This window comes from Prionailurus viverrinus, chromosome B1 (assembly GCF_022837055.1).
Source record: "Prionailurus viverrinus isolate Anna chromosome B1, UM_Priviv_1.0, whole genome shotgun sequence".
NCBI lineage: Eukaryota > Metazoa > Chordata > Mammalia > Carnivora > Felidae > Prionailurus > Prionailurus viverrinus.
In genome coordinates this window covers 162,765,362-162,778,739 of record NC_062564.1, presented here as the reverse complement: position 1 = coordinate 162,778,739, position 13,378 = coordinate 162,765,362, and the positions used below count along the sequence as shown (strand labels likewise).

General features: G+C 44.5%; 1 long non-coding RNA gene across 2 annotated transcripts in view; it reads left to right on the top strand.

Moving 5' to 3' along the window:
* Window positions 1–13,378, top strand: part of LOC125163307 (uncharacterized) — an 89,927-nt gene that overhangs the window by 18,445 nt on the left and 58,104 nt on the right. For both annotated transcript variants that reach the window (XR_007151391.1, XR_007151392.1), the window contains 3 exons: window positions 1,867–2,011; window positions 2,299–2,405; window positions 2,911–3,017. This is a non-coding gene — a long non-coding RNA (uncharacterized LOC125163307). The remainder of the gene's footprint in view (window positions 1–1,866; window positions 2,012–2,298; window positions 2,406–2,910; window positions 3,018–13,378) is intronic.

The following is a 13,378-nucleotide window of genomic DNA, read 5'->3' as shown; positions in this document are numbered from 1 at the left end:
TGCAACAGAGAATTTGGTCACAGGTCTATTTTATCACTTGATTTTTCTAAAAAAAATGAACAGGACTGGGAAAACTTCCTTCAGAGTCCCCAGTGGCCTAACCTGATCCTTTGTCCCCCAGACCTAACTCTCTCTTTACACAGTTGGACTGAAGTCAATTCTAAACTTCTTGGGAGACAACCTTCTGTTCGGATTCCCACTGACCCTAAGATTTACTACACCACTCTTTTCCCCTCAAACCCGATTCTCTTGTTCTTCAATTCCTTCTTTTGATCAATGGCACCATTTATAAGTAAAAGTCTGAGGAATGACCCCTCCTTCTTCCTCCCATAGCAAGCAGACTGTAAAATGACCCCCAATGATCCTCACCTCCTGATGTTCCCTCTCTGGTATAATCCCCTCCTGTGAGTGTGGGCAGGACTTGTGATTTGCTTCTAACCCATGGGATATAGCACAGGTGATGGAATGTCACTGCTATGATTCGGGTCCATATGATTGTGACTTCTGTCTTGCTAGAAGGCTTTCTCCTTCTTACTGACTTAGACAAAGCAAGCTGCTATGGTGGGGAGGCCCAGATGGAGAGATCCTGAGGGCAGCCACTGACTAGTAGCTGGCAAGGAATTGAGGCCCTCAGTGCAACTGAATTCTGATAACCAATGACCATGTGAGCTTGGAAGTGGATGCTTCTCCAGTTGAGCCTTCAGATAAGATCTGAGCCCTGGCTGATAAGCTGAGAGCTCTTGTATCTCTATGTTTTTCTGCACTCCTTCTGCCTCTGCTTTGTGTCAGTCCTCATTTGGATAAAACAACTGCCCCCATATCAGTCAGGGTCCCAGCAGGGAGCCAACAGGTACTCCCAAAGGATTTAACTGAGGAGCGGTATGGACAGGGTTGAAGGACTGGTAACAACAGGACACCATTATCATCCCAGGCCTAAAAGGGCAGGAGGAGTGAATCGTGATGCCAGAGGTTGATGAAAGCAGGAATACAAAAAGAGTTGTCTGGCCAGAGCTGTGACTTTAGGTAGAGAAAGAACACAGCTGCTGTCTGAACTGTGGACGGGTAAATAAATACCTTAACCTCTTTCTCCTTTTGTCCTCCAATCCCTTGCTATGGCTTCCACTGGGCAAACTCATTCAGAAGCCAGATTAGTGTCCTGCCCTTGGGCTGGGATTTACACCGTGGTCTGTCCCGGTTGTCAGGCCTTCTGACTTAGACTGGAATTATACCACTGGCTTTCTTGGGGCTCTTTCTCGCAGATGGCAGATCATGGAACTTCTCGGTCTCCATAATTGTGTAAACCAATTCCTCATAAGAAATCAATGTCCTTCTCTCTGTATTTGTATCAGTATCAGTATCTGTATCAGTATCTGTATCTGTATCTGACCCTATCTGTATCTGTATCCGTATCTATAGTATCTATATCCGGGAGACCCAGCACTGCTGATTTGGTTCCAGTGTATATGATTGCTTTGACCACCTCCTTTTCCTCTCAAGAGCAGAGACTTTGGTTTATTTACCTTTTTATCCCTAGGGTCCAACACAAACAAAAAAGCACAGTTAATGTAGGTTTGAATGAGGTTTTTCCTTTGCTAGCCAGTGTCTTAGCTTGGATTCCTCTCAAGGCAGACCCTGAGACAAGACTTGGGCACAGGTATTTTATTTGGGAGATGATCCCAGGAAGCAAAGCGAGGGTGTAGAGAAAGTAGGAGTGAAGAGAGAAAAGCCAATGAGTTGCTGCTGTGGGCAGGGGACCCAGTCACACTGAGGGTCCTGAGAAAGCACAGGGAGCCATCACAGGGCCATCCGCCGCACTACAGGGAGGTGGGGGCAAATCCACTGACTCCTGTTTCCTGTTGGTTGAAGGTTGTCTCCCAGGGGAGTTAATTTGCCCACACGGCTGGTTGTTCCGGCATCAGAGCAAGCCCCGTGGAGTGAGAAAGTCCCCAGGAGGAGCAGCAAAGAGTGACAGGCACCTGAGTTGTCACAAGCTGAAGCTGTCTTCCCAGCTGTAGGTGAATGCAGGTGGTGCTGGTGGGAGTGGGAGGGGATGTGGTGGGGGTCCCGGAATCCAGTCTCCTGGATGAGAGAGGAAGGGACCATGAAATCGTTGTTTCCCATTTGTAAACACCTGCTTCTAGATCAGTCTGCTTCTTTAAAGCAGGCTTGTGAAATACTTTTGGAAGGTTACAGGAAAAGTCAGTTTTTTAGTTATTAGTTTTAGTAATTATTGATGACACTTCCTCTTCAAAAGAGTTCTGCTTTGGATAATAAATTAATTTGTCATCCAACCCTTAGAAAATAGCTGTGGCACTACCCACCCCCTACTGCCATCATTAAGAGCACATGGGCTCCGTGTCTACCTCTGTCCTGAGCCAATGTTCAGGACAACGTCCAGGACTGTGGTATGTTGGGACTCCCTCTCTTCCCCATTTGCACAGGGGAACTGGACATTTAGAGGGTGGGGGATGGAATGGACCTCTCTTTCCACTCAATGGTCTTCAGCTTGCCTGCCTCCGCGCCCTTGAAGAATGTCTGGTTTGTCCACTTGTCTGGTTTTCAGTTCATCCTCACTTCCTGGTTGCATTCCAAATTCCTCTGGTGCAGAGGGTACCCCAGATCTCCACTAAGCTGGGACCCTGACCTTCTCACCTTCTTCCAACCCCTATTTCCTGGGGCTGGACCCAGCTTCCTCATCCTTTCTGACCTACAACAGTCATAACACACTCAAATTTTTGCCAAGAGGCCCACTCCCTGCCCCACATGCTTGGCTTAGACCTTGAGTCCCAGAACTGCATTGGTCTGGAGTTCACCATGCCCCCTGGCCTTGGGGCTGAGCTGCTAGACCTTCTCGGAAAAGGTTTGCCCTTTGCTGTCTCAGCTGATTTTCTCTCATTTCCATTTGAGCAGGCCCTGGAATTTCCAATGTACTCTGGGACCAAGATTGTCTGGATTATAACAAATTTTGGCACAAGTGTGTTGAAAACACATGAGAGAAAACCAAAGGGATAAAAATGGTGAGTTCTGTACAATTCATTCATTTGGTTCATTCATTCATTCATTCATTCATTCATAAATTTACTCAAATATTACTGATCTAGCAACACAGTTCTAGACTCACGGTAGGTCCTTAGTGTTTGTGGGATTGCCCAGACAGGGCAAGTACAGAAGTATGTCCCCCAGGGCTACTGAGAGCCAGGTGGGGAAGACTGGTGTACTCCACCCTTATCTTCCTCCCACTCAACTCAAGGTGCAGACTCCTCTCATGGCTCAGGATGGATGGAGTTCAGTTGGGAAAAGCGCGTTCTTCTTTTTTTTTTTTTTTAATTTTAAAAAATGTTTTATTTTATTTTTTAGAGACAGAGAGAGAGAGCGTGAGCAGGGGAGGGGCAGAGAGAGAGGGAGACACAGAATCCACAGGCTCTGAGTTGTCAGCACAGAACCTGACGTGGGGCTCAAATTCGTGAACCAAGAGATCAAGACCTGAACCAAAGATGGAAGCTTAACCACCTGAGCCACCCAGGCAACCCAGGAAAAGTGCATTCTAGTGTATCAGCTACATGACCCTAAGGCTAATAATAATGTTGAGATCTTTTTTTTGCTCTGGGTTCAAGTTTCCATGAAGCAGGTGATCCTGGCCTCTTTCTGTTCCCTCTTACCTCTTCCCTGACCTCCGTATCTGGCTGCTCATGGAAAGACCATATTCAGCTCTGCTCTAAGCTTTATGGGGCCAGGCTTCTGGGGGTGATTCGGTGCTGACCTGGTGCTATGTGGGACTAGAAGCTGAGTCCGATTCTGGGGTGCAGAATTAGGAAGCCTAAACCCTAAGCCATGTTCTCCCTCATCGACTATATACAGTAAGAACATTTTGATCTCTATTTTCCAAATACCCATGTCTGTCTTCCAATTAGTTCTTCGCTCCAGTGGGAAACAACGATGGAAGTTACTGGGCCTCATCAAAACCCACCATGTAGTTCCAATTCATGGGGTTGGTGAGGATTAAATGAATATTTAGAATAGGACCTGGCACTTAGTGAGAGCTGTTGTTATCGTTGGTAGGAATAATAGTAACAGCAACCCGATTCCTCACCCCACCTAGTTGAGGAAAACAAAAGGAACATTATTAAGTATGTAGTTCAAGCATGGGCAAATAATGTTTTGGACAAGGGAAGGAGAAGTGGGTAGAAATGCACACAGCAAGGTGGGGATTGTGAGAAGAGGAACGGGTGATGTGGGATCAGTCACACCCAAATCTCCACAGGCCCAGACAGCTTCCCTGAAAGCAGGCTCAGAACTGGTCTCCCCAGGGGAGCCTGGGCAGCCTTGGATTGCTGGTAGGCTCCACCAGAGGCAAATCCTGAAAAGGATCACTCTACCATGGCCTTGGGCAGGAATGCCGCACCCTTCTTGCCTTTGTTCCATTTCTTGATCGCGGGGTGGGGGTGGGGGAGTGGAGAGAAGGAGAAGGCGAAGCAGAAATATCAGACCATATTAAGTTGAGGCTGCCTGAGTCTGAGGGGGTGGGCCATCAATGCAGATACCTTAATTTGCTTATTCAAAGCCCTGTTGATGAGCAGGTTAGTCTCTTCTCATTACTTATAATTAAATTATTGACTGAATAGCTACCACATATCTACTTCAACTCACTGTGTTTATTTTGGGTGTTAACTGGCCCAGGGAATACCTCGAGGAAGATGCCAATAACTCTTTAGCAGCTTATATAGGATACTTTTTCTTTTCTTCCAAGTTATTTTACATTTATTTCTTTTTGAGAGACAGAGAGAGACACAGCTCAAGCGGGGGGAGGGGCAGAGAGAGAGGGAGACACAGAATCCGAAGCAGGCTCCGGGCTCCGAGCTGTCCGCACAGAGCCCGACGTGGGGCTCGAACCCTCGAACCGCGAAATCATGACCCGAGCCGAAGTCCGACGCTCAACCGACTGAGCCACCCAGGCGCCCCTCTTCCAAGTTATTTTAAAATGCAACAGTTGGGAGAGCTATCCAGCATTTTTAAAGTTATTATTGGGTGTTTCTTACAACTTGCCTGAGGTGGTAACGAGCAGGGGGATCTCCCTAATTTCCGATGGCTCCCTGAATGCACACTAGTACTTCCATTGTCATTTTGAAGGAACAAATGTGATGATCTTACGTGGGGTGCAAATGGTGGAGAGGTGGATATCCTGCAAATGTAAATGTTCCATTTTACATTAATAATGAAGACAGCTAAAGAGCCATTCTGGCAGCGAACACACCTTTTTGAGTGTCTTAAGTATGTCGGTGCCAAGAGCAGTGAATGAAGGGAGAGTAGGTGTCCCTGCCCCTCTACTAGTCCATTCCCAGGACATCCCAGCCTCACACGTGGTCCCAAGTAATCCAAGATGGAGCAGGGTGAGAGGGGATCTCTTTCTTTCCCTTAGTTGCTCTGATCATCTGACTTTTCCAGCCCCTTGAGCAAGATGGCTGAGGTAGGTCAGAGGATTGACTCCAACAGCCAAATGACCCAGGTTTGGGGACCAGGGCTCTAGGAGTGTGGCCGGGTTGAGTTGGAGGGGGAGAGTCCAACAAGCCTGATAGTACATATTGGACCCCTAAGTGCGTCAGCACTGCCTCATTTATGAGGATTGTTGCCACTGACTTAAAGTAGCCTCTTCTATTATGGTGAACCTCCCAGACTTGGTCGCCGTTGACCTCTTTCATGAGATGATTTCCTCAAGGTGGGTATTTAGTTTCTTGGATGCGAAACCTTTAAAGTTCATATAATTTGTTAACAGTTTTACATTGGAGCCACCATAAAAATATTCTCTAAATTGGATAGCAGCTAACATTACCTTGATTCCAAAACCAGACAAAGACCCCACTAAAAAGGAGAACTACAGACGAATTTCCCTGATGAACATGGATACAAATTTCCCTGATGAACATCATCAATTTCCCTGATGAACATGGATACAAATACAGACCAATTTCCCTGATGAACATGGATCAGCACACCGGATCCCACAATATATTAAAAGAATTATTCACCACAATCAAGTGGGATTTATTCCTGGGATGCAGGGTTGGTTCAAACTCTGCAAATCAATCAATGTGATAAATCACATTAATAAAAGAAAGGATAAGAATCACATGAGCCTCTCAATAGATGCTGAAAAAGCATTTGACAAAATACAGCATCCTTTCTTGATAAAAACCCTCAAGAAAGTTAAGGAGAGAAGGAACATACCTCAAGATCATAAAGTCCATATATGAAAGACCCACAGCTAATATCATCCTTAATGAGGAAAAACTGACAGCTTTCCCCCTAAGGTCAGGAACACGACAAAGATGTCTCTCACCACTGTTGTTCAACATGGTGTTGGAAGTCCTAGCCTCAGCAATCAGACAACATAAAGAAATAAAAGACATCCAAACTGGCCAGGAGAAAGTGAAACTTTCACTCTTTGCAGACAACATGTTACTCCATGTGGAAAACACAAAAGACTCTACCAAACAAACTGCTGGAACTGATACATGAATTCAGCAAAGTCACATGATATAAAATCAATGCACAGAAATCAGTTGCATTTCTATATACCAATAATGAAGCAGCAGAAAGAGAAATCAAGGAGTTGATCCCATTTACAATTGCACCAAAACCCATAAAATACCTAGGAATAAAGCTAACCAAAGAGGTGAAAAATCTATACACTGAAAACTATAGAAACCTCATGAAAGAAATTGAAGAAGACACAAAAAGATGGAAAACAATTCCATGCTCCTGGAATAGGAAGAACAAATATTGTTAAAATGCTGATACTACCCATGGAAATCTACATATTAAGTGCAATCTCTATGAAAATAACACCAGAATTCTTCACAGAGCTAGAGCAAACAATTCTAAAATGTGTAAAGAACCAGAAAAGACTCTGAATTGCCAAAACAATCCGGAAAAAAAAAAAAAACCCAAAGCTGGAAGCATCACAATCCCGGACTTCAAGCTGTATTACAAAGCTGTAATCATCAAGCAGTATGGTACTGGCACAAGAACAGACACCCAGATCAATGGAACAGAATAGAAAACCTGGAAATAGAGCCACCAATGTATGGCCAACTAATCTTTAACAAAGCAGGAAAGAATATCGTGGAATAAAGACAGTCTCTTCAGCAAAAGGTGTCGGGAAAATGACAGCGACATGCAGAAGAATGAACCTGGACCACTTTCTTACACCATACACAAAAATAAACTCAAAATGGATGAAAGACGTCAATGTAAGACAGGAAGCCATCAAAATCCTCAAGAAGAAAGCAGGCAAAAACCTCTTCGACCTCAGCCACAGCAACTTCTTACCTGACACGTCTCCAGAGTCAAGGGAAACAAAAGCAAAACTGAACTATTGGGATCGCATCAAGATAAAAAGCTTCTGCACAGCAAAGGAAACAATCAGCAAAACTAAAAGGCAACCGACAGAATGGCAGAAGATATTTGCAAATGACATATCAGATAAAGGGTTAGTATCCAAAATCTACAAAGAACTTCTCAAACTCAACACCCCAAAAAATAAATAATCCAGTGAAGAAATGGGCAAAAGACATGAATAGACACTTCTCCAAAGAAGACATCCAGATGGCCAACCGATACATGAAAAAATGCCCAACATCATTCATCGTCAGGGAAAATCAAATCAAAACCACAATGAGAACCACCTCACACCTGTCAGAATGGCTCACATTACAACCCAGGCAAGAACAGATGTTGGCGAGGATGCGGAGAAAGAGAGACCTTTATGCACTGCTGGTGGGAATGCAAACTGGTACAGCCACTCTGGAAGACAGTATGGAGGTTCCTCAAAAAATTAAAAATAGAACTACCCTACCACCCAGCAATTGCATTACTAGGTATTTATCCAAAGGATACAGGAATACTGTTTCAAAGGGGCACATGTACCCCAATGTTTATAGCAGCACTATCAACAATAGCCAAAGTATGGAAAGAGCCCAAATGTCCATCGACAGATGAATATATAAAGGAGATGTGGTATACGTAGACAATGGAATATTACTTGGCCAATAAAATAATGAAATCTTACCATTTGCAGCAACGTGGATGAAACTAGAGTGTATTATGCTAAGCGAAGTAAGTCAGTCAGAGAAAGACAAATATCATACGACTTCACTCCTATGTGGACTTTAAGATACAAAACAGATGAACATAAGGGAAGGGAAGAAAAAATAATATAAAAACAGAGAGGGAGACAAACCATAAGAGACTTAAATACAGAGAACAAACTGAGGGTTGCTGGTGGGGTGTTGGGTGAGGGGAAGGGCTGAAGGGGTGAGGGGCATTAAGGAGGACACTTGTTGGGATGAGCACTGGGTGTGATACATGAGTGATGAATCACTAAATTCTACTCCTGAAATTATCATTACCCTATATATTAACTAATTTGGATTTAAATTTAAAAACATTGAATAAGTCAAAATAAATAAAGTGGCTAGCAAAAGCCTTCACTATTTGCCCCAGTATTTCTACCTCAAGGACATAAGTAAGTACCTGGGGAAAGACTCCAACTAGGGTGTTTATCCACACTGACAGAGGGAAAAAAACAATCAGGATCAACCTAGTTATTCATCAATTGGGGATTGGTTAAATAAGTTATGGTGTAGCCATATGATGAAATACTGTGGAGCCACTGAAAATGTCAGAGGGTTATACTCACGGATATACAAGTATGGTCAGAAATACTAAGTGAAAAAAAAAAAACAAACAAGATGCAGAACAGCACATACAGTCTGACAATAAAAGCCCCCGTTTATGGAGTGCTTCCTGTGTGCCAGGCATTGTGCCAGCGGCTTTTCCTGCATTATCCTAAATAATCCTTACAATACTTCAGTGAAGCTGGAGGTATGCTCTTCATCTCCAAGATGAGAAAACTGAGGCTTGAGCAAGTGAAATCGCTTGCTGCTATGGACTGAATGTTTGTGTCTCCTAAAATTCAGATGTCGGAACCTATTTGGGGGTGGGGCCTTTGGAGAGTGGCTAGATTATGAGGGCAGAGCCCCTATACAAAAGAGTAGCGCCCTTATAAGAGATCCCAGAGAGCTGCCGTGTCCCTTCTGCCACGTGAGGACAGAGCAGGAAGACATCTATGACCCAGGAAGGGGGCTCTCAGCAGACACTGAAACTGCTGGAGCGTTGATCTGGGACTGCCCAGCATCTAGAACCATGAGAAAGAAATGCCTGTTGTTGAAGCCACCCAGTCTGTGGTTTTCTGTGGTAACAGCCTGAATTGACTGAGATGCTTGTTCAAGGTCACATGCAAAGCTGGGATTCAAGCTCTGATTCTCACAGTCTGTTTTTTGGCTTAAAATACACACATGCTCAAAACAGACAGAGGGACATCTGAAAGATACATAACGCGGTGTTCGTGGTAGTTAATTCAGGATGGTGGGATCACAGATGATTTTAATTTTCTTCTTTTTTTTTTTGCCTATTTGTATATTCTAATTTATCTTTAGTGAGCAGGTATTCTTTCTTTCCCTTCCTCCCTCCCTCCCTCCTTTTTCTCTCTTTCTTTTTCTTTCTTCCTTCCTTTCTTTCTTCCTTTCTTCTTTCTTTCTCTTTCTTTCTTTCTTTCTTTCTTCTTTCATTCCACAAATATTTATGGAAAGCTCTCTGCATTCCAGGTACTGGTTTAGCCCTGGAAATAGGGAACAGAATAAACAAAAACCCTTGCTCTCACGGAGCTTCCCTTCTAATGGAGGGAGGCAGGCAATTAACCAAATAAATACACAGTGAATTTGAAGGCGAGAAGTGCAGTGGGAAAAATAAAACCGGAAAGGGACATGGGGAGTGCAGGACAGCAGATTGTGATTATGACCTTGAACAGAGTGGACCAGTGTTGGCTTGGCTGAGGATGTCATACTTGAGCTGAAAGCTGAGGGCCGCCCCGGCGGGGGGGGGGGGGGAGGGGGGGGTTGGCCACGCAGAGAAGCGGAGAGAGCTGGAGGAGGTCAGGGTGCGGCCATGACCGCTGGCCGGCAGTGGGCAGCGAGCGGGAGGCTCCCCACCCCCCACCCCTCCCTGTCCTCACACATCTGCCCTGCCCACCATTCCCAGGTGGGAGCTGTAGCAAGGACAGAGCTTTGAGGGAGCGAGGAGTTGAAAACACCTGCACGGTAGATGAGATTGAACCTCTTAAGGCCTCCGTGGAAACCTTTAAGATTCTGGTGAGCGGACGCATAGAGCTGCTCCTGCAGCGCCCAAGATAAGCCTGTCAAGTGAGTTCCCCCCATCTTTAGCTGCCCCCAACCTGGACTGGCTGCCTCTTGTGTGGGCCTCTCCTTGCCCTCTGCGCCCCAGGCCAGTTTCAGATTTCACCCAGAAAGCACCTGAGTTTGTGAAGCAACACAAGGGTTCTAGGCAGCGGGAGGGAGAGCAGAGCCTCCAGACAGGAATCTACCTGGAGGTGTCGAGGACTAAACCCAGAGGCTAGGGTGCCTGGGATGCAGGGAGGAAGGTGGGAGGAGGAGAGGAGGTCAGAGATGTAGCAGGGGCCACAAGAACTTTCCCTCGTTGGGGAGACTTGGATTTTTGTGAGCAAGACAGAGAGTAGAGTGAGTTTTCGGCAGAGAGGCAACGTGATCTGACTTATTTTAACAGGATAACTCTGGCTATGTGGGGAATAGCTATGGGGGAGGAGGCCAGAATAGAATCAGATAGAACAGTTAAGAGGCTGCTGAAATCATCTGGGCAAGAGAGATAGTGGTGTGGTCTAGGGCAAGGCTTCTCCGGCACAACACTAACTGATATTTTAGGGATGTTAAATCTTTTTTTTTTTTTTAAGTTTTTATTTTAATTCCAGTTAGGTAGCATACAGTGTTGTTAGTTTCAGGTGTACGATATAGTGATTCAACAATCCATACATACGGGTGGTAATTCTTTGTTGTGGGGGGCTGTCCTGTGCATTGTAGGATGATTGGCAGGATCCCTGGTCTCTACCCACTAGATGCCGGTAGTGCCCTCTCCGTTGTGACAATCCAAAGTGCCTGTGGATATCGCCAAAGGTTCACTGGGAGGTGAAATTGACAAATGTGGTTGCAACTCACAGAAGAACCAGGTTGAGAGCAGTGGAGATGTGAGAAATGGTCGGATGCAGAATTTGTGGACTTTACGTGTGGCCAATGAGAGAGAGAGGAGTCAAGGCTGACGCCAAGGGTTTTGACCCGAACAACTGGAAGAGGGGATCTGCCATTGACCGACATGGGAAAGTCTACTGGTGAAACAAGTCGAAGGGCAGGGCTGCCTGGAACTCACAGGAGAGGTCTGGACTCTAGTATATGTAGTATTGATTGCTTATGTAATCTTGGAAGAGGCAGGAAGGAGTTGAGATCACCGAGGTATTAAATGGTGTTACAGTGACCATACAGAAAGGAAGTATTGCCGAGAGGTCTAAAGACCTTGAGACGGAAGTCATGCATTCTCAGGAACTAATGCATTCTCAGGTTTGAGGCTTAAGGTCAAGAGTATCTTACCTCAGTGAGGGTAGATGGTTACTCAACACTTTGGATTTTTCTGTTAGGAGAGGACACCAGGATATCTCTAGACCTTTAGAACCGAAGCAGTGGGCTAGAGCTAAGCCTCTGATCTCCACAGCCTTGAGTCAATATTGAATTATTTACTATCGTTCATTGCTTCAATTATTCGGTGTTTGATTTCACCCCACCAGAGAGGAAGGTGTGGTTCAGGGAAGAGCCTGTCACCCGAATACCTTGCATATTTGATTTACCAAACTGAGAAGAAAAAAAAAATTCTCTGGTTGCAAAAATTCCGTTGTGCTTTACCTGCAGTTCTTTGGCTATAGCTGGAGCTGAAAAGTATTTTGCTACAGCACAGCTATATATAGAAATTTCTCATCTGTCTGAACATATAAACAACTGCAGGAAGTTTGGAATATGTTGCTAAGACTGTTCTCTTGGTTTCTTTGTCACAGATTTTCTTGCCATTCTGTAGGGGATGCGTTGCTTTCTCTCAGTTTGGTGGGTTGTCTTCCCTACTCCTCTCTCCTTAAACTTTTGGCAGAAGCTCTTACTTCGCTGTTGAAGAAATTGCCTAAAAGAAAATGGCGCCCTGTTTTCCAACTGAATGAGCAGATCCCTCAATGTCTGGGAAGACAGTAAAATCTCTCTAATTCAGAATGGAGGTGGCAGGGGAGAAGGGTCAGGAGGGAGGGAGAGGAAAAGCCCTGACTTTAAATTAATGAAAATTCTGAGCTGAAGAATTTTGTTTTCACTTTATTTCTTTTAAGTAAATACAATGACAAGGAGTAAGTTAGTAAAAATTCTTTAAGCAGAAGTCCTACTGGAACACGCTTTAATAAGTATGAGAAATACATAACGTGTGAACATTATTGCTAAAGTGCTTCTTTAAAAATAGCCTGAAAAGAGACTTTCCTGAAGAGTTTCCATATTATTAACTAAATTGGTACAGTTGAAAAATTGCAGTTTCATAAAGTCTGCCTTGGTGGGTAACAGTGAGGATGATGTTCCCTTGGCGTTATAGGGCTTGCCCACTTGTCTGATGAATGCGATCCCGGTGGCAGGTTGATGATGTCTAAGCAGAAGTTAGGGTTAAGAATAATAGAAATAATTAATCATAAAGGGTTGTGGTTTTTTGGTGTTTTTGGGGGGTTGCATTTTTCTCAAATTTATGCTACAGGTGCATGAACTCATAAGATGTTACCTTCGTAAATTCAGATAAACTAAGCATCTCTCTGTTATTGTTTTTTGCAACTGATCTTAAAGAAATACAAGTAGAATTGCCTGCAGCATATTCAAGGTCTACCAACTGGAGTCTTCACTTTCTTCACATCCTTAGCAAAGTCACCATGGGACATTTCCCTATTTCCCCAACACTAAATGTTTATGGACATTTAGGAGGCTTCTAGAATCTGTCCAATAGAACTTTCTGCAGTGATGGAAATGTTCTATATTTGCTTTGTCCAATCTGGTGGCACTAGCCATATGTGGCTTTTGAGCACTTGAAATATGGCTAATGCTGATGAACTGAATTTTAAATTTAAATTAATTTTAATTTTATTATTTTTTTTAATGTTTATTTTTGAGAGAGAGAGAGAGAGAGAGAGAGAGAGAGCGCAAGCTGGGGAAGGGCAGAGAGAGAGGGAGGCACAGAATCCGAAGCAGGCTCCAGGCTCTGAGCCGTCAGCCCAGAGCCTGACGCGGGGCTCGAACCCACGAACCACGAGGTCATGACCTGAGCTGAAGGTCAGCGCTCAACCGACTGAGCCACCCAGGCGCCCCTTAAATTAATTTTCATTTTAACAGCCACATGTGGATAGTGACTACCACCTTGAACAGTTTAGCTCTAGACATACTGCACAGCT